This window comes from Euprymna scolopes, chromosome 7, assembly GCF_053919585.1.
Source record: "Euprymna scolopes isolate OS-2025 chromosome 7, ASM5391958v1, whole genome shotgun sequence".
Lineage (NCBI taxonomy): Eukaryota > Metazoa > Mollusca > Cephalopoda > Sepiida > Sepiolidae > Euprymna > Euprymna scolopes.
In genome coordinates this window covers 70,079,510-70,105,155 of record NC_136488.1, presented here as the reverse complement: position 1 = coordinate 70,105,155, position 25,646 = coordinate 70,079,510, and positions in this window count along the sequence as shown.

The window sequence follows — 25,646 nt, the reverse complement described above, 5'->3', positions numbered from 1 at the left end:
CATACATAGTATCCCTGCATACATAGTATACATGCCTACATAGTATACATGCATACATAGTATACATGCCTACATAGTATACATGCATACATAGTATACATGCATACATAATATACATGCCTACATAGTATACATGTATACATAGTATACATGCATACATAGTATACATGCATACATAGTATACATGCCTACATAGTATACATGCCTACATAGTATACATGCATACATAGTATACATGCCTACATAGTATACATGCATACATAGTATACATGCCTACATAGTATACATGCATACATAGTATACATGCATACATAGTATCCCTGCATACATAGTATACATGCATACATAATATACATGCCTACATAGTATACATGCAACTTATGGCTCCGATAGTAGCTCTCTACATCAAAGTGGCACTGTGCCTTGTTTGGGGTGAAAATGGATAAAAAAAAATGGTGGTGATGATTTGCTTTTCATCTGATTGACAAAATATAAGCAAATAGATATATTACATAGGATAATAGTGATGATAGGTTAAAGAGATAAAATGTTATTTGAATTCCTTTCTGCTGTAGGTTTGTTCTTTCACAAGATTGTTCACAGATTAACTTTGCAGCAGCCATCTTGTTCTTTATTTCATTTTTGTTGACACATAATAAAGATAATCAAGATAGATAGTCCGTTAGCCTTACTCTGGCTAATGTGTTTTTCTTCTTTTTTTTTTTACAAACAAATCTTAACTTATAAAAGCTAAAAGCCACTCAAGGATACGAGTTAATAAGATAGGTATAATGTCTGTTGAACGATGATGACTGTTAACAGAGGACTGGATGATGAATGGACCAAGACTAGTTTATTATTATGAGAACGGTTTATGATAAATATTTGTTGAAAGTGGATTCGAAGATGATGATATTGTAGCCGACAGGAAAGCCATTCTGAGGCAATGTGTTCCATCCATGGGAATTTTTTGGGAAGGTATTCTGTTCATAGGAATTCTATTTGTATATTAGGAAAATAGGAAAGTTATTTAAAGACGACGATTTCTTACAGTGGATATCTTACAAGAAGAAACCAGAGATTGAATCTTAGTTGAGAACCTCATTGAAATAAGGATGGAGCAGAGAAAAACTAACAACGCATTTTCTGTTATAAATTGTTTGCAAGCAACAAATGAGATTGTAAAGTCGATTCTACTCTGTCAACGCAAGAAAGAGTTCCCCGAGTGGCACATCCCTAAATTTGTCAGCAGTACCTCATCTTATGACATATCTTACTCTTATATGGATAGAGGTAATAAAGCTCATCTTCTTAATTCTTCTTGATTCGCTTCTAACCATGTCACACACAAAAAACTCTCGCTAATTGCCATATGGTCTACCTCTGTTTTTTTTTGTTTTTTTTCATTTTTACTCCAAACAAGGCGCATTGTAACTTTGATGTAGGGGGCTACTATCTAGGACATAATTTTTAGCGGTACTATGTTGAGAGTTGAGCAGCAAGATGTCTGTTTACATTACACTTAAACTTTTGCGTGTCAAGGCAGTCAGAGAAGCAGGAACTCAGAAGGGAATTCCAAAGTCTAGCAGTCCTTGGGAAGAAACTCTTAGAGTAGAAGGCTTTTTTACATCTAGAAATCTCTACTGTAGGGGAGATTTTGCTACTTATCAGGTGTGTCGGGTGTATTTCTGTCGAAGAGGTACAACCAGCATCCACCATTAAAATACTTATAAAACAGGCAGAGGGGTGCAACATTCTGTCGATGGGACAGTGGCTGAAGCCTAGATGAGAGTGCAGGACTTACTCGGTTGATTAATCTCTTTTGAACTCTGTATAGGCGGGAGGCACAAGTAGCATATGCACCAGCCCAAATGTGGCAACAAAACTCCATACATAGGCGAATGGTGGCTTTGTAGAGGAGCAGGATACTCTTTCTTTCTTCCATCTCTGCTACTCCCATGGAATACGGCATAATCATATTGACACATCATTTTTCGTTAGTTCACCAAAGTTAAGCAGCATTGAGCTTGATTAGCACTAGAATGGGTGACAATTTGGGAAGATCAGGTGTTATATGTGCTATCTGCTTATATCGCCATTGTTTTCAGCCGTCTTGAGAGGAGTGGTTAAAAAATTGCGCAAGCCTTGTTTCACAATTCAGAGCGTGTCATGCATCATCCCTCTAGAGTAATCAGATGATCATCGCTGTTATGACAAACGAACACTATTTCGATGGATGTCAAAGTAAACTTTTGAATCTTTGAAGGATGCTTTCAATTTCAAATCTATCCAAGAGCCTTTAATAATTAACGAATAAAGAAAATAATCATTCATAGTAGGAGCCCGTCCAGAGTTAGTTATTCTTCTAGTTGTTATTATTGCAACCGCATAATTGCGTTGACACACTGGTTCTCGTTAGATCATCGAAGTTAAGCACTATTGAGCACAGCCACTACCAGAATGGTGACCATTTTTGTATACTAGGCGCTGCATGTAAGAAGACGTCGACATTTCCGGCGGTTCCTGATTCTCAACTTGCCTCTAGCTGTCTTAATCTTGTCCTTCCACTGGATCAGGCAGGTTTGAAAAAGAAAGTGGGGCTGATTCTGTACAAACCAGTTTCACTTCAAACAAACTCCCATCACTTGTCATCCATCATTCCGAGGATGATGAGATGGCCGTCGTCATTCTGACGGATGAAGTCTCTGTTATTGTAAGAACTACAATAAAAATAATCCTTATATTTATGACGTTAGAAAAGTTTCTCAAGTGGAAGTAGTGATGTGACTTTATGGTGACCATTAACTTCATATATATCCCGAAATTCTTTAATTCTGAAAGCCCATCACAACTGGTTGAGCTCTAAAATTGCTCTCCTTTATTTCCACATTTCTTATTAGATTTCTGTGTGCGAAACGATTTCCTTTGTAATCAGTTATTTGTGATTAAGTGTTTTCACTAAATAAAAAGATATTTTATTACCGGAGGCAAATCTAAAGAATTGACATTTATCGCCAATTCATGTCTTTTCAGCAAATAACTTTTTTCTTTCCTTTTCTTGTCTGTGCTTTAGAAATCAAAGACTTTTGGTTCAGACTGTTTATTTTTATATAAAAAAAGCTATATTTACTAATGTCTGATCAAAATGTTAGTTAACTGAATAGAAGCTAACTAACATTTTAGTTAATCGTCAAACCAGTTAATAATAATCTATCTCGTTTTGTACAGGAATTATATATATATATATGGTTCATGAAATGAAACGGTTAAGAAAATATATTAATCTTGAAGAGATCCTGTTACCCTATAGCTGTGACCGAAATATATTTGGAAATGTATAACCAAACAATGATTTTATATTGTTCACTTTATATAAAAAAACAGTAAGCATTCTCTGGATTTTTATCCATCTATCTATCTATCTATCTATCTATCTATCTATCTATCTATATCTATATCTATCTATCTATCTATCTATCTATCTATCTATATATATATATATATATATATATATATATATATATATATATACTGTATTAACAAGACCAAGACTTCAAAAAAGCAATTGATAGCAACAGAAAGTGTATTTCATTGTAAGTTACAATTGTTTCAATACCAGTTGGACAATTTCAAGCATTATGGCGTTTGAAAATTTTCACATAACCAGCATTTCTTTAGACTTCTTGAATAAAAAACACTTTGACAATAGAACATTGTTTAAAGAAAATCCCCTTAACGGAAATGAAGCATGCAAAAACATTTACCCTGAAGGCATCCTCCGTCAAAATATAATATATCACCTAATTTTCGTATCCTTATTTAAAAACCAGTCATAAGAAGTTTCTACAAAAACACCGTAGCTATTTAAAATCTTTTAAAAATACCATTCATTGAATACCTAAATTAGATTTCTATATTTCTTTATTTCACATAATTAATTTTTTAAAAAAAGTATTTAAAAATTTTTATTTCTATATTTGCAATATGGCCAGAACAACCTTGATATAATGTTACGGTTAATTTTTAGTTTCGTATTCGCTCATTTGTGGCATCAATGTTTACAAAGTATCGATTATCTTATTACTTAGATTTAACGCCAGTTTAGGGTTAATATTTTATTAAATAGGAAAATAAAGAAAAACACTACCTTTTACCTTATACTTATTAATCCTCATACAACATTCTGAGTAATGGATCCTATTTTATTTTTTATTATTTAATATTTTAAAATTCATTATCGTTCTAATCAAATATGGTTCTAGATAGTTGTGAGACTAAGGGAATTTTCTTTTAACAATGTTCTATTGTCAAAGTGTTTTTTATTCAGGAAGTCTGAAGAAATGCTGGTTATGTGAAAATTTTCAAACGCCACAATGCTTGAAATTGTCCAACTGGTATTGAAACAATTGTAACGTACAATGAAATACACTTTCTGTTGCTATCAATCCCTTTTTTGATGTCTTGGTCTTGTTAATACAGTATATTAATGCTCAATTATGGAATATGATAATTTTGTAGCTTACTTTTTAAGTCATCTCTCTTTGGCTTAAAACGTATTGGTATATGAAAAGTTACTGAATTATACGAACCCAGTAAAACGCAGTATATTACAAACAAGTATATATATAATACGCTTAAATATGATATTTTACTTTATGCAAATTTCGCTATAGAGCCAAATACGTATTGATTATTATATTGCAACCAAAATAGTGATTGCAAAAGTTCAAAAATATAACTTGACTATCATCATCTAGAATTGAAATTGAAACATTTATCACTTCAGCGTTATTTTGAGCTAACAATGGATATCAAAAAAACTTTAAAAATTAACCGACTTTAACATATAAATGTTACATAAAGGAACACTTTAAGCCGATTTACGCAAGCCAAGGTTTAATTTTTCAATCTTCACTGCTTAGTGGCTAGTTGTACTGTCTAAAAGACAAATCAAATTTGTTCCCCAAATCTGCATCTCCTATATATCAAGTTTCAAGTCTGCTGATCAAAAATTGACAAAGTAGTTTGAAAAAGACAGTTTCACACACAAATAAACAATTATATATGTATGTATATAATATATATATATATATATATATATATATATATATATATATATATATATATATATATATAATTGTTGTAAAAAGGAATTTGCCATTGTCGCGAACGTTTTCGACTACCATGTGGTCGTCTTCATGAGAATGATGAATGAAAAATTTGTATTTTGTGAATTTGCTGAAAAAAGACGATTAAAATCATTTTAAATCGTTAAAAGCACATAAGCGTGCTTTCCACCACACATTGAGCCTGACTGATGGTCGGGTTGTTTATACGAATCATTAGCAGGCGCAAATTACAGTGTGAGACGGCTAAAATGGCAGTGTTTTTTGTATTTTGTTTATACATATGCTTCTAAAGTCATATGCTATAAGGTGTTGGCAGCTTAGGTTGTTAGGAGAAAACAGGAAACATGTAAGTCAGTGAGATATACTGGTTCTAGTCATGCCGATGTATTAGTTGCTTTTAGAGACACATTCAGTATGTTTTAAAAAAATATACGGCATTGCTAGCTTTTAGTAAATTGTTTTCAGGTGTCGAGTTATTGCTTAGTAGTAAAGGAGTTGTTTTAGATTTTTTATAATAAATGATGAATTTAAGTTTATAAGTTTTTTCAATGGTTGGAAATGTGTCTCCTCACTTTTAAAAGCAAATGCCTCTATAGGTATAAAATGGCCGTAGCGAAAACTCTCATCTATCGAGACAAACATAATTCATCTACTCACGAGGTATTTTATAAGGCATCCTCTGACATAAAACCAACCGTTATTGATAACAACTTTCCAAATTATATCGTCGATCAACAAATTAAACACACTTTTGCCGCCATTACAAAAAGCACTAATAATAATGATAATTATAATATTAACACATTATACTGTAACCAGATGCACACTAATTATAAAATCGACGAAAAAATAATAAGAGATATCGTGCGTGAACATATTTCCACCATTGAAAAAAAAATTCTACTAAACTTAGATTCATCATTTATTATACAAATTTAAAACAACTCATTTACTAATAAGCAATAACTACACATTCGATGACAATTTACTAAAAACTAGCAGTGCTGTGTATGTTTTTAAATGTCCTATAGACGAATGTGTCTCTAAAAACAACATATACATCGGCGTGACTAGAACCAGAATATCTCGCCGGTTTACATGTCATCTGTCTGTCTCTAACAGCTCAATGTATTAACACCTTGTAGAACTGCCCCCCCCCAATAAAACAAACGAATTTAAAAACATATTAACACAAAAACACCGCCATTCTAGTCGGCTCACATGGTAACCTGCTCTTCCCAATCATGGAAGCCCTTCTCGTTCGTATAAACAACCAACTTTTTCACTAAATTCACTAAACGCAATATTTTAATTCATCACTCGCCTGAGAGCGACTCATTGAAGTCGAAAACGTTCGCGACCATGTTAAATTTCTTTTTACACTCGAACTGAGAGATCGGACATTGGCTCACCAAATGGGGGGAAAAACAGATCGCAAGATAAACAATTAGGAATTATCTCTGCTGTTCAATGAAACCTACATAAGAGAACAGATGCTGTTCAAACACACACACACACACACACACACACACACACACACACACACACACACACACACACACACACACACATATATATATTATATATATATATACATATATATATATGTTTGAACAGCATCTGTATATATATATATATATATATATATATATGTTTGAAAAGCATCTGTATATGTATATATATGTATATATATATATATATATATATATATATATATATATATATATATATGTTTGAACAGCATCTGTTCTCTTATGTAGGTTTCATTGAACAGCATATATATATATATATATATATATACAGCACATATATATATATATATATATATATATATATATATATATATATGAAAAAGGACACAAATCAAATTATATGTTCATAAACGTTTCATCTTTATTTCAAGACTTCATCGGGATGATTATATTATTATAGAGTTTATGTTCTATCGATTTTTATATATTATAAAGTTGCGATTTCAAAAATAAAAAATATGTTAATATGACTTGGGTGAATCAGCTTGAACCCGAGTTGAAACTAAAACTTATAACAAGTTATATATATATATATATATATATATATATATATATATATATATTATATATATATATATTCATATATATATATATATATATATTATAAAGAAGTGAACCATCAACCTACGCGAGTGTTCACTTCTTTATAATTATTCTAAAATTTTGCCAATCGAATAAAGATATATATATATATATATATATATATATATATATATATATATATATATATATATATATAACTTGCGTTCCTTTAGCTATAATCGAAACTAAAACTTATGAAGACTTCTTGATAAAATTATTTATGAAAGAATAGTTTACTGGAGTGCAAACAGGTATAATCGAAACCGAAACCAAAACTTATGGAGAATTTTGGGTGAAATTATTTATAAAAAACAATAGTTGACTTAAGTGCTATCAGCTATAATCGAAACCGAAACTAAAACTTATGAAGAATTCTTGGTAAAATTATTTATAAAAAATGACTTGAGTGCCATCAGCTATAATGGAAACCGAAACCAAAACTTATAAAAAATTCTTGGTAAAATTGTTTACAACAAGAAATGGAAATCCATAACAATTAAACGACAGTCACTCGGATGTAAGCGTGACACACAAATTAAATAACACACGCGCTATCCTATTAATATATAGATATATTTTTTATTCTAAAAGTTTTTTTTAGGTTAAGTGCAAGTTTGTGTGAGTTTACACTATCAATTGTAAATTTATTAAAAGAATAATGTGCCCATGTTATATATCGGGTTGCCGAGAATATATATTCTAAATTTAATGATGATCGATTAATTAAAAATATACGAATATATATGCAACCCTCCTAAATGTTAACATTTACGGAACTAATAATGTACCCATGTACTGACTTTATTTTTAAGAGTATATATTTAAAAATTCATTAGCTGATGGGATTGTAGGTTTGTGTGTGGGGGTTTCTGGTGGTTAGGGGGGGGTGTGAATTGGCGCATTCTTCAATTGGTAAAATTTGTTGACAGGACTTCTCCGCCATAATGGTTTCGCCTGCATTCAAAAATTGTAATGGCTGAGACTGATTGTAAACCACCAAAGAATCAGCATGACCTTCTTTTAGTGCAACTCTGGCTTCGGGAAGTGTCGTGGAGCTTCGTCGGCATCTAACTACTGAGCCAGTTGTCGTAAACAATCTACTTTTCATCGCAAGTCACAAACAGGTCTTGCTGCGGAAAAGAAGGGAAGATTACACTTTATAACGGCGTTTCTTTTGGTTTCGTGAGGCACCCAATAATCAAGTATTTTTGTCTTTCCAATCTCTCTCAAGTGGTTGTAAATCGTCGTATACGTTACGTCTAATTCAGAAGCAAGTTCTTGAACAGTTATGCGTAGATTGGCTTCGACTAAGGCTCTTAATTGATCGTTGTCAACATTCGATCGCCGACCATTACGCTCATCATCTTCTCGTTGCCGCCACAACATTTATTAAACCAGTAAGTTACTCTTGGGCCAAAGCTTCGTTGATATCGCGAGCTGGTTCAGCAGCTTTTCAGCCTAGCTGGAATTGAAATAAGGAAATCGTGCGAATTTACCTTTTTCCATCTTGTATTCAACGTTATGAAAAGATATGATTGCTTTACAACGATTGTAATCTAAACGATTAGATAGAACGAAAACTTCCTTTAAAATGATATATAAAGTAATGGTATTATAATGAAAACTTACTTGAACATATATCATTTGAAATCCAAATGAAAATTCCGCAATAACTTTCTTCTCAACATTATATATATATATATATATATATATATATATATATATATATATATATATATATATATATATGTATGTAGTATTTTATGAAAACATATAAATAAATTAAGCTTAAGCCACACAGAGTCTTCCGCGTTTCATGCCTGTAAGGAATTGTCAGGCTAAAAAATATGAGGATGAAACGCGAAAGACTCTGTATAGATTACTGCTAATCATATTTTCAAACATTCCTGCTTAGCTCTACTCCCGTATTGAGTGCTGTTGAAGTAAATACTCAACATTGGTTCTTATAATATATTTGATAACATTTTATGTGGATACATGAAATAATAATAATAATAATAATAATAATATAAAAGCTCTTTGTAAATAAACAATTAAATCGAGCACTGTAAAAAAAAGATGCGATCAAATGTTTGAGAAGATCATTTTCATTTACCTATGGTCTAAAGCGTATAACTGCCGACTATCAACTTGATAGTGGTTGGTTCTAACTCTGATTCGGGATGGATGTTAGTCTAGCCAGGTTGAAGAGTTATTATACAGAGAAACAGTCTGTATATGAATAAGTGATATATATATATGCATATATATGCATATATATATGCATATATATGCATATATATGTGCATATATATGCATATACATATATATGTGCACATATATATGCATATATATGCATACATATATGCATATATACATATATATGCATATATATATGCATATATCTATATAGATATACATATGTCTATATAGATATGCATATATCTGCATATATCTGCATATATATATGTTTATATATATATGTAATATAAAGCTGAACGCCTGTGTACGTGTCTGGTCACGAATAGACTCCTATATGGTAGACTATTAAAGAAAACTGATCACATATAAAAGATGTATCGAGACACAGGAATGGGTATGTTTGATCTGGCATAATGATGATTCATTAATTCATGTGGGGTCTTCGTACGCGCCTGGTCCACAAAGTATGGAATTAAAAAAAAAATTAAAAATTAACAAAAAACGGTTACAAATGGTTTTGATATAGATGTACATAATAATACTTTGAAAAGTATGTTTTAACTTAAATAGGGATGGTATAATAAAATTGTGGGGTCTGCATTCGCGCCTGGCCTCCATAGAATGGAAATAGGACAGACTTTAATAAAGACTTTTCGTATCTATCTGCGTAAGTCTACTTTGATAATTACGTTTCAGTTTGAAGAAATATGGAATAATAAAATTATGGGGTGTTCGTTCGCGCCTGACCTCCATAGAATGGAAATATGTCACAAAGTTCGACAAGGTTTTTTAATATAGATCCACAGAATATTGTGATAAGTGTTTCAGTGTGAATAGGTAAAGGTATCGTATAATAAATTATGGGGTTTATCTATTTTATTTTTACTTTCATCATATTTTGCTTTGGTTTTGATACCCCCAAATTCGAAGCTTATTCTTTACAACCCTTCCTTTTCATAACCCCTATCATACTTTCATAAATCAGAGTCCATTTTCTGTAGGCTATTTTTGAACCCAGTCAACGACGGGTACTTTTGCTAGTTTATATATATATCTTGTGCTTCCTTTTTTAAAATTAAATATGTTTTTAACTCTTTTTCAAGATGTCTTTTAACATATTTTATAAATCATTTGTTTATATTATAAGCTCTATTTCCTTTTCGGTTTTATTGAGCTTTATATATATATATATATATATATATATATATATATATATATATATATATATATATATATATATATATATATATATATATATATATATAAAGAGCTCGATAAAACCAAACATTTCTTTACTGGCTACTTAAATAACTCCAAGGGAATATTTAAGAAGAGCATCTCTTCTTCTTTGATATCTATCTATATAGCTGCTCTTCTAAAATATTCCCTTGAAGTTACTTAAGTAGCCAGTAAAGAAACGTTGTAAAACAAGACAAGCAGATATTAAATAGTCTGTTTGATATTTCATTTTCTTTTTCGAGTGTGACAAAGTAGAGAAAGTTGACATGAGAATCAATTTGATTAGAGCCGCCACCGACGCTAATATCAAGATTTTTCTCTTACAAACAGAAGATGACGATGACGGAGATGCCACGCCAATAAAATACAATCCATCTCATATTGGTCAGTACCTATCATCATCTTTTAGGCACTCTGCCAGAGACATACCAAACATTTCTCTTCTCCAAAGCGTTGTCAAATTCTTTATTTCAGGCTGCAGTCCTTCTAGTGAGCACTGACCACTTGACCAAACATCCTGAAAAACAGTTTCCAATACTCGACCTGTCTTTGTCATAAGATGGTGGAAGATGAATGAGTTTGTATGTGTGTGTGTGTGTGTGTGTGTGTGTGTGTGTGTGCGTGTGTGTGCGTGCTCGTGCGCGGTGGAGTCATCTCTCGCCAGCCAGCCAGCCTTTTGAAGTAAATACTAACCAAAATATCATCCACTCTTTGATGAACTATACAAGCTTCTCATGCCGTCACGCGTAATTCTGACTGTTTTTCAAAACCACTTTGTTTTCTGTACCCGAAGATAAATTGATCGTAATTCACTTCTGTTTCTGACTGGCACGATACTTCACAAAAACTCATCAGCGGATCTTGAGATGTGTATTATGCTTTGTCAAAACGCCTCTCGAAAACTATCTAAGTGGAAGTGTCTTCTTGACGGGCCCGGCGTCCATTTTCGGTGGCAAATTTCGTGGAGATCTTTTTATGAGTAACATGACGGGAAAAACCGATGCCGCTCTGTTGCGAGCACTTGAAAAACATCATCGGCGGTTGCTACATTCGTGTTATGTCCATTCGACATGTTTGAAAACGTTCAGCTTGTCGTTTTCTTCAAGCGGATCGGAAGACAATCTGAAGGGTAACAATTTTTCTCCGTCGGCTTTTAACTTGGGTTATGATACAGAAAGTTTAACATTTTCTTAAATGGTTCAACGAAGATCACGCTGAGTTTCAAAAGTAATTTGCTGTTGTAGACGTGAAAACAAAGGGAGATTTTATCATATACAATGTAACCCGGATATAAGATACCCGAATATAAGAAAAATGGATATAAAAGAGATTTTCTCTGGTCCCAAATTAGAGCCTGTGTTAATGTATAGTGTAACCTGGATATAAGAACTCCAGATATGAATTTAACCCGAATATAAGAGAAGCATAGGAACCTGAGAAGAAGTCTCTTATATCTGGGCTATACTGTATATCATGTTTTGTCTTTACTCATTCAGAAACAGTTCAAATATATTTAGAAAAGTATAAAAGTGTTGACATACATGATCATTATTGGCATGGTCGTCGTCATCATCATCATCACATGCAGTAGCATCATCATTGTCGTCATTGTCCTCAGCATCATCATCAACAGCAGCAAAAGCAGCAGCAAGAATACAGGGAAGTGACGGCGCTCCACTGGTTAACGACACGTGATGATTACCTGGGTATGACAAGTTCGAATCCAATTCGTTCCACAGAAACACTTTCACTTATGGACGTTGGCAGTCTTCGTAAGTACCTGATATCCTTCTAAAAAGAATTCTTAATAGAAAGATATCGGGGAAACGAATGCTAATAAATCACCAGGAATGATGCGCAACAAACAAGCAATCATCATCATCATAATCATCATTATCGATTTTATGTCCGTTTTACAAGCAGGAATGCGCTGGACGGCTTTCAGAAATTAACTTCCAATCTCACCCTTTTCTGGCCAAGTCTTCATTTATTCCTCTTTTTCTCTCTTCTTCTCCCATGATTTCCTTGCTCTACTCCCACCAACTAATCATGCTATCTGTGGCACAATGGAGAGCGCCCCTTTTGGGGGAGCTGGGTGCTTCTACCGTAATGAACCTTGTGCCTAACTTGTCTGTACCTGTGAGGTGCAGATGTCTTAAGCAGATGCTTTGTGATTATGAAAATGTTAGAATATATCAATCTGGGATGACTCGAGCCAAGAATGACAGATTGTTTATAATATTCAACCAAGTCAAAACGATTTGAGACCCTAGAATTCCAAAGGTTAAACCCACAGAACTCTTTCTCTCATTCACTCCATTTCTCTCTCTTTCTTCATTCCAGAACTCGTCATCGAATCATACAAAAACAAAACAATATTCACACATTATGTATGAATATCTCTCTTTCTCTCATTTTATCTCTTTCTCTCATTCACTCCCTTTCTCCCTCTTTCTTCATTGAAAAAGAGAATTAAATATCATTGTATCGTTTTAAACAGTTAAAGCTTGGATTCTCGTACACAACAGACGTAGATAGCAATTTGGCTGCATGCTTTGGGTTTCAATGTGTATGCTCCGCCAGTGTTAAATGTAAAATAAATTATATATTTATATAAAAATGCATTTATATTATTTTAATTGGAATTCATTATTGAGATGAGTATTTTTTTATTAATTTTTAAAAAAATTATTGCGGAATATTATCCCCATCTTTTTCTTAGTTGTTTCACAACGTTTCGGCCAACTATTCCTTTGGCCTTCATCAAGTGGCAACCGCAACGGGATAGAAACTCTGAATCTCTTGACTGCATTTACTGCAATTACTGCCTTCCATAGTTGTTGTCATCTTGTCATGTTTTGACCAAGTAGGCCTCTGGCCGTCTTTGGGTAGAATTGAAACCGCTATCTTCAGACAATTCTCATCTGGAATCGTAGAGATTCAACGTCTCTATCAACTGCGCTAGAGGCTCCAAAGCGCGATCAAGGTTGATTTTTTTGTTGTTTATAAATTCATATTTATTTATTATTTGATCTTCCATAGTCGAGTCTATACCAAATAGTTATATTATTTCAATTGGAATTCATTATCGAGATTAGTATCATTTATTAATTAAAAAACATTTTTTAATTTATTTATTTATTGCGGACTATCATCCCAATAATAATCGCAATAAATAAATAAAAAATAATAATAAATAATACTCTTGATTTAGAAAACTGATAATCTAAGGCGAATGTTACTTTGATGTCTTTCCATGTGTGCTACTCATTCTATTAAGTTAGAAAGTTAAAACTAAGAAATAAACAATTAGCTAATATTACATTAGCTTTTTACTCCAGAGTAAATTCTCTCCAAATAAAAACCCTGATGAAAACTCAGCAAACGTCTCCTCGTTCACTTCTTATTGCATGAAAAGTTTTGTCTTTGGGTAAATAGACGAGCTGATCGACAGCACTAATGATATGCTGGCACCAAACAAGGTGATAAAAGATCAACGTATTAACACCCCGTGCTCATACGTATATACCCTCTTTAATTGTTCTTGAAAATATTACAGTACTATAATATAAAGAGAGTTTTTGATTAAACCAGAGCTCCATAGAATGTGAATAAGTCAGAAACTCCTACCAGGGTTTCGAAGATATACTTTCTTTCCAAAAAAAAAATTCTGAAATTACATTAAACTCAGTATTTATGTAACGTTGTCGTTAATCTTCTTAAATGGTGTCATTACATTTTAACACTCAGACCCACACGCTGCATGCAGAGATAGTCGCAAAGAAACAAAAAAAGAAAGGGAAGAATTCTGAATCCCTTTTTTTTTTAGTTGAAATAAAATGCATTTATTCATCGTACTTTCCAAAATAAAGCATTGCATCTTGTTTTAAAAGTCTCTTAGTTTTCCATGTACTCACAAAACTTTACCATATCAACACATGCTTAAAAGTCTCTCACGCCACTACGGATCACACACCCATATCAATAGGCTGATATGCCTTGCTGGTTCTCTCACCCCGTAGAGTCTTTTTCTCTCCATTCTTCTTTTCTTTCTCTTCCTCTGCTGTGACGTCAGCTCATGCACTAGCAAGGTCATTTTAACACTGTTACTCAGTGATTGCTAAAATAACAACTTGTGTTCAATTAACTGTATACAAGCAATCATTTATAATATGAATTCTGATTTTTGCATTAAATAATCCAAACAGATCTGATCTGCTCTAGAACACAGTAAACGATTCCTAACCGTACATAAGTAATCAAACACACTTCATACCATTTCTAGAATTGTAAGCCATGTTTCCGATGGTTAGATATTCTATATAAGTCCTGGAGGTGAGTGGTTCTCAGTAGACAGAACAATTGGCTAGTTGTTCTACACAAGTCCTGGAAGTGACAGTTCTTGAGTTGGAAGCCACATAGCAAAAGATTCTTCCCATGTTGACACAAAGAAAACATATGCGAAGTTGCTACAGAAAAGGTTTAATTTTTAGGAGCAATTCTGGTTTCTGATTGGTTGGTAGCAGAACATGAATTAATTTGATTCGTTAGTTCCTAGCAGCATCGTTTATAAATAGAATCTCCCGCCTGTACAATACCCCTTTATAATTCTTACGATGGGATGTGTCTCCAAGCGGCTTGAGCAGGGAGACAGCATAGTAGTACACGTCAGGGATCCGTTCTTGGCATTCAGCCCGACAGGTAAAGGGCCAGGAACCTGCCCAGCACCTGTCGGACTGAGGTACACCGCCTGGGTATCACCCAGGAGGTCCACCCTCCCAGGCCTTGCCATCTGGCTTTCGGGTGGCGCAAGTCTATTGCTTGGCGCCTGAGGCGCCCCGACCGGGGAATGCCGACGGGTTTACTCGGGCAATTTTTGTAATTGCAAGAGTGCCCGTCCTTTAGGGGAGCTTGCTTTAGATCCCCACTTTCTCAGCCTTGTGCCAAATATTGGTGATGTGGGCACCAATTAAATAACTACCCCATTATAACCCCAAAAATATTGTAACACCATTGATCAAGGTTAGTACTTCCATAATGTTACTCATTTCCCAGCGATCATCATCTGAATTGTAATTTTTATTCGTCACTCTGTTTCACCAACAATATATATGGGCAACAACACGAACTGACGACTTGGGTGACACTTTTAAGTTATTATTAGTTAACGGGAAACATTTCTTTCTTTATAGAGGATACCACCTGGAGAGTTTTAGAGGGGGGTGGAAGATTTCCGGGGTCTTTGTGTTTGTTTTTAATATTGGAATTATTCAAATTACTCTTCTTATCTTGTTTGCTGAACAGCCAAAATCACTATCAATAAATTCCCCCACTTTCTACCGTTGTTTAAACCTAAACATGAATTCCATCAACAAAGCTTCTTTTCTAGAACTACCCGTCTATGAAACTCCATCCCGCTGGTCTGCTTTCCAGCAGACTACAATATCATTATCTTCAAGTCCAACGTAAACAAGTTCTTGTTCAACGGTCCTCGTAAATGATCTAATTATATCAAATTACTTCTACAAATCATTATTACACAACTGTCCCCATGTCTACAATACACACATATTAATTTTTATACTCGAGTGGCTTCTGCCTCTTGATATGTGGTGACCCCTTTGTAAAAAAAAAAGTGATAGTAGACTAGTGGATAACGACACAGACTGACGACCTGGGTGTACCAAGTTCGAATCCAGTTTGTTCCATAAAACTCACTTTCACTTAAGATGTTGGCAGCGTTCACGTGGTTCCTCCAATAATCCCCAATGTCGTTCTAGAAAGAATTTTGACTAGAAAAGTATCAGGAAACCAATGCCAACAATAGAATCTTCAGATGACTAATCATACTTAATGCTGTTGTTAATCAGTTAGATATAGAAAAATAAATTAAAAATTAACAGAGAAATCAGTCGGACTGTAGTTTTTTTTTTATATGATACTTGGGAATGGAAATTATGCATATTTAACCTTGCATGTTAATTTATTTTCTGTTTGAATTATTAAGTTCATTTCTTTAAGGTATTCATTTTTTTTAACAGGTTTCTGAATTTTTTATATGAGGATTAGTTATTCGTATTATTTGGATTCATTTTACTACTGTTCTCATCTTAAATGTTATTTTCACAATGTTCCGGTTGATGTAACCGCTGACATTCTTCAGGTGTATCTTGACGAAGTTTGGACTGTTTCTGTCGAACTCGGGAACTTGGAGAGAATTTTGAACGGAACCCTCTATCTACTTCACGGGGGTAGAATGTTCTTGTTCCGTCAGCCATGACTGGATAGAGGTCCTAAGTAATTCGCAGTTATATTTTTCTGTCGCCCACACTGTGAATTGAATCGTCAACCTTCAAGAGAATATCACTTTTACAATTGCTTTTTCCAAGCACAGTTCTAGTACAAATTTTAGGAAATTTAAACTTATATTTCTTGTTATAAATATCACTATTTTCTTACTGTTTATTATTACTATATATATATATATATATATATATATATATATATATATATATATATATATATATATATATATACGAGGGGCGTGCAATAAGTAATGCCCCTGACCCACTTCCCATAGCAGTAGAGCAACGAAACTTGGCACAGTTATTAGTCTTTATCTACATAGTAACCACCCAGAGTTATGCATTTCTCCCATCGTTTGATGTAGCTCTAGAGACCGTTTTTGTAGAACACTCCAGGTTGGTCCTCCAAACACGACATAACTTCAGAAATCAAGGCTGCATCATCTGGAAAACGCTTTCCTTTCAAAAACAAAATCATGGCTGGCAAGAGGTGAAAGTCAGAGGGTGCAAGGTCAGGAGAGTAGGGAGGATGGGGTGTTTTCATAACCACATGCCCGTGCTTCTGATCTGGCGACATGCGAGTTGTGGACCGGAGTGTTGTCCTTCAGGAGGAGAGTACCTTTGCTGATCTTGCTCTGCCTCTTGATTTTGATAGCTTCCCTTAATTTACTCAAAAGTGAAGCATAATAGGCTCCTGTAATTGTGGTACCCTTTGCCAAGAAATCTGTCATCACTACCCCGTCCTGGTCACAGAAGACTGTGAGCATGACCTTGCCAGCAGAGGGCTGCACCCTTGCCTTCTTTGGAGGTGGTGAGTTCAAGTGCTTCCACTGCATTGACAGGGCTTTGGTCTCTGGATCATAGTGATGGACCCAGATGTCATCCTGTGTAATCAGTCTTTTGAAAAACTTTGACTCATCTTCTTGGCACATCTCCAAATTCACCCTTGAGCACTCGGTGCGTTCTCGCTTCTGGAATGGTGTGATCAACCTGGGAATCCATCTGGCAGACAGCTTATGCATATGCAAATGGTCATGAATGATAGTTTCCACAGACCCTGTACTAATCTTTACATCTTGGGCTATTTGGCGAATAGTAATGTGCCGATCTTCCAAAATGGCAGCCTCAACTTGATGGGCAGATACCTCATCAATGGCAGAAGGGAGGCGACCAGGTTTGGGAGCTGTTTCCACAGACTTCCGGCGAGGTTTGAATTCAGAATGCCAGCGTTTTACAAGGTCATATGATGGGGCATTATCACCATAAGTTTCTTTCATTTCATCAAAAGTCTCCTGTGGTGTGCGTCCTTTCAAATACAAAAACCGGATCACTGCTCGACATTCAACAGGCTCCATTTTACACCTGACTCAGTTCAAACACCTGTAAAACAGAAACCACAATTAGTTCAGAGCTGTAATTTGCCACATAACCCGTAGAGATATAAATCATTGCAGATGCAAAATTTCAGCTAGATCAGACAACTGGAAGTGGTTCAGGGGTATTACTTATTGCATGCCCCTCATATATATATATATATATATATATCGACTGCCATTAATCGTGACACCCTGCACTGATGATTCTCAAAAGGGTGAAACACTAGTGTTTGTAGGTATTTAATTCTTATTATAGTAAATAATAATGTCAGCCCCTTTAAGAAACTTGTTTCTTATCGGTGAACACTTTCAGTTGTAATAAAGTCGGTCAACTTAGCTCATATGCGTATATCGTCATATACTGATTAGATCACTCTGACTGACGTTAAAAGCATTTAATAAAATAAATATTTAAATTCAACTGTATGACGGTAGCCTAGTGGTTTGGATTCTTGCTAATGAAGCCAGACAGTACTTCTGTTGCTGGGGTTCGAGTCTCTCTCGGCTGGCGTTAATCGTGACACCCTGCACTGATGATTCCTTAAAGGATGAAACACTAGTGTCTGTACGTATTTAATAATTATTTTAATAAATATTAATGATATTAATGATAATAATAATAATTATAATAATAATAATAATAATAACATATATATATATATATATATATTACTTATTAATGTATATATTGTCTATTATTTCTAATTAACGGTTCACATATCGTGTTAAATTTTACACTAAGTCTATTTAGTAATTAAATGTCTTCAAACATATGTGTTGCTTAGTCATCTTACTGTCCCCCGTTCTTCTCTGCTTATAATAATAATTATATTGGAGGGAGGGATAACATTGATTGAAACCGTGTGAAAATGATAGAGCAGAACAGTAGCCCAATGAATTCAAATAATGCACATTTTTTTGCTTTCATTTTTTTCAAAGACTACATTGATCGGTTATCGATGACAAGATTTTTCAACAATTCAAATCGCCGGTCTGATTCATGTTGAACTGGTGACTGTGTCATTAGTGTCCATTCCTGCCTCTTTTATTGGAAGAAATCCAGATGAGGAATCGTAAGCAATGATTGGCCAATTTTCAACTCTTACCTCCGTCTAATTGACCTCCCCTCCCACCACCACCACCACCACCACCAGGTCTAATTATCTTTATATCAATGCCAGGAAAGGTTAATATTTGTTACGATTGAATTAGAAACTATTTACTTATATTTATCCAGGGAAAACTGAATGAGATCAAAGTTTATAAATATTTTTCTGCGACTGTCGAACCGGGGTCCAAAACATTTGTAAACAGTTCTTCATCTATTGACGCTTGTAATTATATTATAAAAGATTTGGTGATATTTATACACAAAGTAGAAGAATACCCGTTCCAGGATAGGTGGAATGACCCCCCCCCTCCGTACCACTTTTATGGTTCCTTATAAAAATAACAATCTATATAACCGACATAAGAGCCAGGTACGTCCATGGATGGAGTACTGTTGCCACAGTTAGACAGGAGCTGCTAGAAAGGACTTATTTTGCCTTGATAGAGTTCAAAATAGACTTCCTAGCCTAGTAGGGGATGCTCTTTTCTCTTCTCTGCAACCTCTTTCTTACAGAAGAGATGTTGCGAGTTTGTCTCTGCTTTATCGTTATTTTCATGGTAAGCTCCAATCTATGGTCCTCCCTCAGCAAACTTTCACGAGAAACACTCGTCTACCTGAAAACACTATCAATAATTTCCCCCACTCTTTATCTGTGCCTAAACCTAAACGTAAATTCCATGAACAAAGTTTCTTTCTTAGAACTGCACGCCTGTGGAACTGTCTTCTATTTGCCTGCTTTCCAGCTGACTACAATATGGTTGTCTTCAAGTCCAATGTAAAAAAGTTCTTGATGCGCCCTTAACCCTTATCCTCGAGTGACATCTGGGTCTTGATAAGTGGTTATGCCCATGTAAAAAAACAAAAAAAAACTATCAAAATATAAAACTAGTAAACTTTATGCCTAGAATTCTTATACCAATTTGAATCAAAATCCATTGCATGATTTTGATTAAAATTGGTATAAGAATTCTAGGCATAAAGTTTACTAGTTTTATATTTTGATTGTTTTTAACCAAAAATTAGAGTTATCTAGATTTTATGATTGCCTTCTCCTCACAGTTCTCTTTATACAAAATTAAATCAAGTTAAATATAGACCACAACATTCACGGTTAAACTCAGCAGTTTTCCTCCAAAGTTCACAATGATCGATTAATTAGTTTAGGAGAGAATTCTGTTATATTATAGCTTATTGATCATTGTATAAATCCCTTATATCTTGGGTCGCCATTTTCGTCACCATTATTGGTGTTGTTTTCATTTGTTGATAATATTCAATCTAACATTTATTGTTTAGTGTTTTGAAAAGATTTGTTTGAGGCAAAATAATATAATGAAACTAAAATTTGGGGCATATTTCTTAATTGATGCCTTAACACCTATTGCTAAAGAAGTTTGATAAGCGCAAGTGTAATTAATGTGGTCTACATTTAGTTTAATTTAATTTATGCAAAGAGGATCAAGTGGGAGTAGAAGCAAGTTGAAAAGGTTATATTTAAATTACAATTTCGAAAGGATGTATTTTTCTGTTTAAATTGAAAATTAAAGAAAAATGTTTATTTTGAATTGACTTAATTTTCAAGGAATTAATTTAGGTCAAATTGATTATTCCAAATAAATTTGTCCACTCGGGTGTCATGTCGAACTTGGGAATCTCTATGGCAAACTCGGGAATCTGTACACAATTTTGAACGGAACCGTTTATTTTATTCCCTGGGGTAGCTTGCTCTTGTTTCTTCAGTCATGATAAGGTAGAAGTCTTCAGTAATTCATAATTGTATCCTTAGTATTACCCACGTTGAGGATTGATTTTCAACCTTCGGGAAGACTGTTACTTAATTGTGTCAATTATATACAATTTCCGCAAGAAAACAAAAATGTCGATGCGACAACAATATAATACTAATGCCTCCATATACGCTAAATACACAGCAATAAAATGCTTGATAAACAAAAGGAATGAAAAATATGAAAGAAAATTGGTTGTTTTCTTTATCGCATATCAAGCCTTTTCGGATTATTTAATACCGAATCTGGTAATTTTGTGCAAAGTATATTTGGATGGCAAAACTATTGAGTTTTGTTACCTTGTTGATACTCTGATAGTATAGAGTTGACCAGGTATTAGTGTGATTGCAAGAATTAGGAATGGATTGAATAAGTTCATTCTTTCAATGTGACTATACCATCAAAGTCTCCTCTTCTGTGCGCATCTTATATTTCCAAATATTTATTCATGCTGTTGGGTTTGGTTGTTTTGTTTTACATTTCAAGTACAATCATTTTGACAAAAGTTTTTCTACTTCAGCTTCTGCATATCTTCAAGTGTTTATTATTTCGGTTGCTTTGTTTTAAGGCATTCAACCATTTTGACAAAAATTCTTATGTTTTAACTTTTTTTCATATCTGTAAATATTTATCCCTGGTGTTTAGTTTTGTTTTGTTTTGAGAAAAATTATTGTTTTTTTTTTGTTTTTTTTTTGTTTTGTTTTTGGCTTTTCAGAACATGATTAAGTCTTGCAAAAGGAAAGGGAAAATAATAAAATCAGTTTGGTGCATTTAAGTCAGGCAACAAATATTTACAAACAGCCTGATCTGGGTTCTAAGCATTTTATGAGTAGCAATTGTATATGATGTGATTGCGGACAAACAGGACTAATCATAGAAAAAAAAAAAATCTTATTTGCGGTCATATGATGTCCCAAAGAACCAAACACCCTTCAGCACTGAAGTTAACAATCTTCCAAAAAGGGGCAATTATACTTTTCATACATATATGCGAAAAAAAAATCATCATCATCATCATCATCATGGAAGTGACGGTGGCTAAGTGATGAAAAAACACGGATTTACAACCTGGGTGCACCAAATTCGAATTCAGTTCGTTCCATAGACACACTTTCACTTAGGGATGTTGGTATGTATAAAGTACTTGATGTCTTCCCAGAAAGAATTCTAAATAGAAAGATATCAGAGAAATGAATGCCAAGGGTAATCATCTGATTCATATGAAATGAATGAATGAATCATCATCATCATCATCATCATCATCATCATCATCATCATCATCATCATCAGTTTAACGTCCATTTTACATGCTGGCATGCATTGGACGGCTTTAAAAATTGACTCATTTCTGGCCATGTATTTATTTATCCCCCCCCCCAGTCCATTTTTTATTCCTTCATCCCATATTTTTCTTTGGCCTTCTTCTACAAACTGAATCTGCTCCCTCAGCTGTTCTACATCTAATAATCTAAGAACTCCTATCCGTTCTTTCAATGTGACCATACCATCAAAGTCTCCTCTTCTGCACGCATCTTCCTATACAGTACAAATTTAATCTTCTTCTGAGGTCATCAGAACTAAGTATCATTCTCACATCATTTCTTTCCATTCAACGCATGTCCTCAACTTCCACTAGCCAGGTTTCGTTTTCATACATCACCACACTGATAGACTTCCTTTGGCCAACAGTACATTTTGCGTTTAAAAAAATATTTGCTTAAAAAGAAAATTACTGTTTAATATTTAAAGATTTATCTACCATACATCATCATACTGCATATGCCTGCTGTATGGACTTTTCGCTTGGTCAACTGTGGTAACGCTCTGCTGGTTAGTAATGCCAAATTTCTCTGAATTATTTCATCCATTCCTAATTCTTACAATCACACTAATACCTGGTCAACTCTATACTATCAGAGTATCAACAAGGTAACAAAACTCAATAGTTTTGCCATCCAAATATACTTTGTACAAAAAATGTAGATAAGGTATTTTTTCTAAATTTTGCATAAATCGTTAAAACATAGCAAAAAATATAAGTAATCTCCGTCTATATAGATCTCACCTGTCTGTTTAAATGTGGTCTATATTTAGTTTAATTAAGTTTATGCAAAGAGGGTCAAGAGGGAGTCGAAGCCCTTCATAAAAATCTAGCAAGTTGAAAAGGTTATATTTAAATTATAATTTCGAAAGGTTGTATTTTTCTGTTTAAATTGAAAATTAGAGAAAAATTTCCTAAAATTCATTGGAGTATTTTGCATCAAACAAATCTTTTTAAAACACTAAACAACAAATGTTAGATTGAGTGGGGGAAATTATTGATAATGTTTTCAGCTAGACGAGTGTTCCTTGTGAACGTTTGGTGAGGGGGGATCATAGATTGGAGCTTAGATGAGCACTTGCCATGAAAATAACTATAAAGTAGATGTATGTATGTATGTATGTATGTATGTATGTATGTATGTATGTATGTATGTCAGGTCATGTCATATGCTGCCGGTACCATGTAACCCAGTGCTACCTGCCTCATGGTCAGATCACCGGCGACTAAACTGGTTCCCCCACCAGACTTGTTTGGTGAGAACGGTGGCTATTCTCCCTGAAGGATTAAAAACAAGACCTTCCAAAGGGCGAATGAACCTTTTTTGGGGGTCAACAGCCAACTAGCACCATGTGTGCATGTGTGTATGTATGTGTGTGTTGGGGTGGAGAGGGCTCCCGTAAGCCGTGGTGAAGACAACCTTTCTAGGAGAAGCAAATCTCTGATTTATAAACCCATAAAGCGGGAGGCCAGTACCCGCATTAAGCTGGTCTGCAGTTTAACTTGCTGCTGGCTATCTTGCTCTTGCTCGTTGCTGGATCTCAACATTTTGAACCGAGAGAGAGACTTAGCTGTTGTACAAAGCTAAGACCCTTTAATATTATCTGTGTGTAGATACTCCCTCAGGTATTTGTCTATTAAAATGGTCCTGTGGTGATGGAAGCCATTTTTGGGCTCAGGGACTTTAAGTGTCTGAGGGAGTAGCACTCGTTTGACAAGACGTTGGAATCATCATGTATGTATGTATGTATGCATGTAGGTCTCACAAGAACTTTCGACGGAGGCAACGGATCCTTACAAAATTGGTATCATTTTAAAGCTAGACGTCTCGGACGACAAATATAAAAAAATTGGCCCAAAACATTAATTTCTTCACCCTAAACCCAACCGTTTTGTACAAGGAGGGGTCGATTTTTCCGCCTACATTTTAGCAAGTAATCATCACCGTTGGATTGACTTTAGTTAATTTCAACGCTTTTGACTTACAGTCGCATCATGAAGACATGGGCTAAGGCGTCAGATTGTCTTTTACTTTCTTTTCCAGATTTATGGCACAGTTTCGAGCCTTCCTTCCTACTACCCATTTTTTTGATCAACACACACCTGCAAACACCCGGGCAACGCTGGGCACACAGGTTAGTATATAATAAAAAAAAACTGCAGGCCAAAGTATCGTAGGCTTTCAACAATAGATGCCACATACAAATTCATTATATTTAGGCTAATAGCCACTATCTTATAAAGCTTTCGAATACCATTTTAGACAGTCGCAACACCATCACAATAGCAACATCTTTAATGTACTCCATCCTTGGACGTACTTGGCTTTTATACAGATAGAGAATTGCATCAGTGAGATATCTTCTGGAGCGGTAGAAGGATCCCACCATTCTTCTCTTTATAAACGAACAGCTACTAAAATTAAAATATGGCGTCACTAAAAGACATATTATTTCGCCCGGCGTCATTTAATGCTTACGTCATTACAGTCGTGTGTGTGTGTATGTGTGTGTGTACAGTACATGTCACTCTAATAGTTTCTGTTTAGCTGTCAGACTGCTGTTCCCCATTATTCTGTTTGTAAAGGCGTCACTATTTCCCCCTCCTTTGCTCTTTCTCTCTCTCTTTCTCTCACTGTGTGTATTTCTCTTTGCTACTGGTTCTTATTATAGTTCATGCATGCATGTGTTTGTGTATGTGTGTTTGGTTGAAGGTGGATCTGAAAAAAGCAAACAAATTTTGTTGTTAAAAAAATTGCGCAAAACATAAACAATACAAAATGCAACATTTCTTGAGAATATATATATATATACATATATAAATTGCTAAAATTATTTTTTTAGAGCAAAATCAATTTAAACTTTCCTGATGACGTTGATATTTAGGTCTTTAGCTGAAAAGTTTCTTTTAATGTTTATTATAAATATTTGCATATTTTACGTTCATCTATTCATTTAACGTTTATTTTTCTCATGTTCAGCACTCAGACATTTTCAGATATTACGCAATCTTTTTCTCACAGAAGTGACGTGGCGAGCCTATTTCTGCTCTACCATTATTTT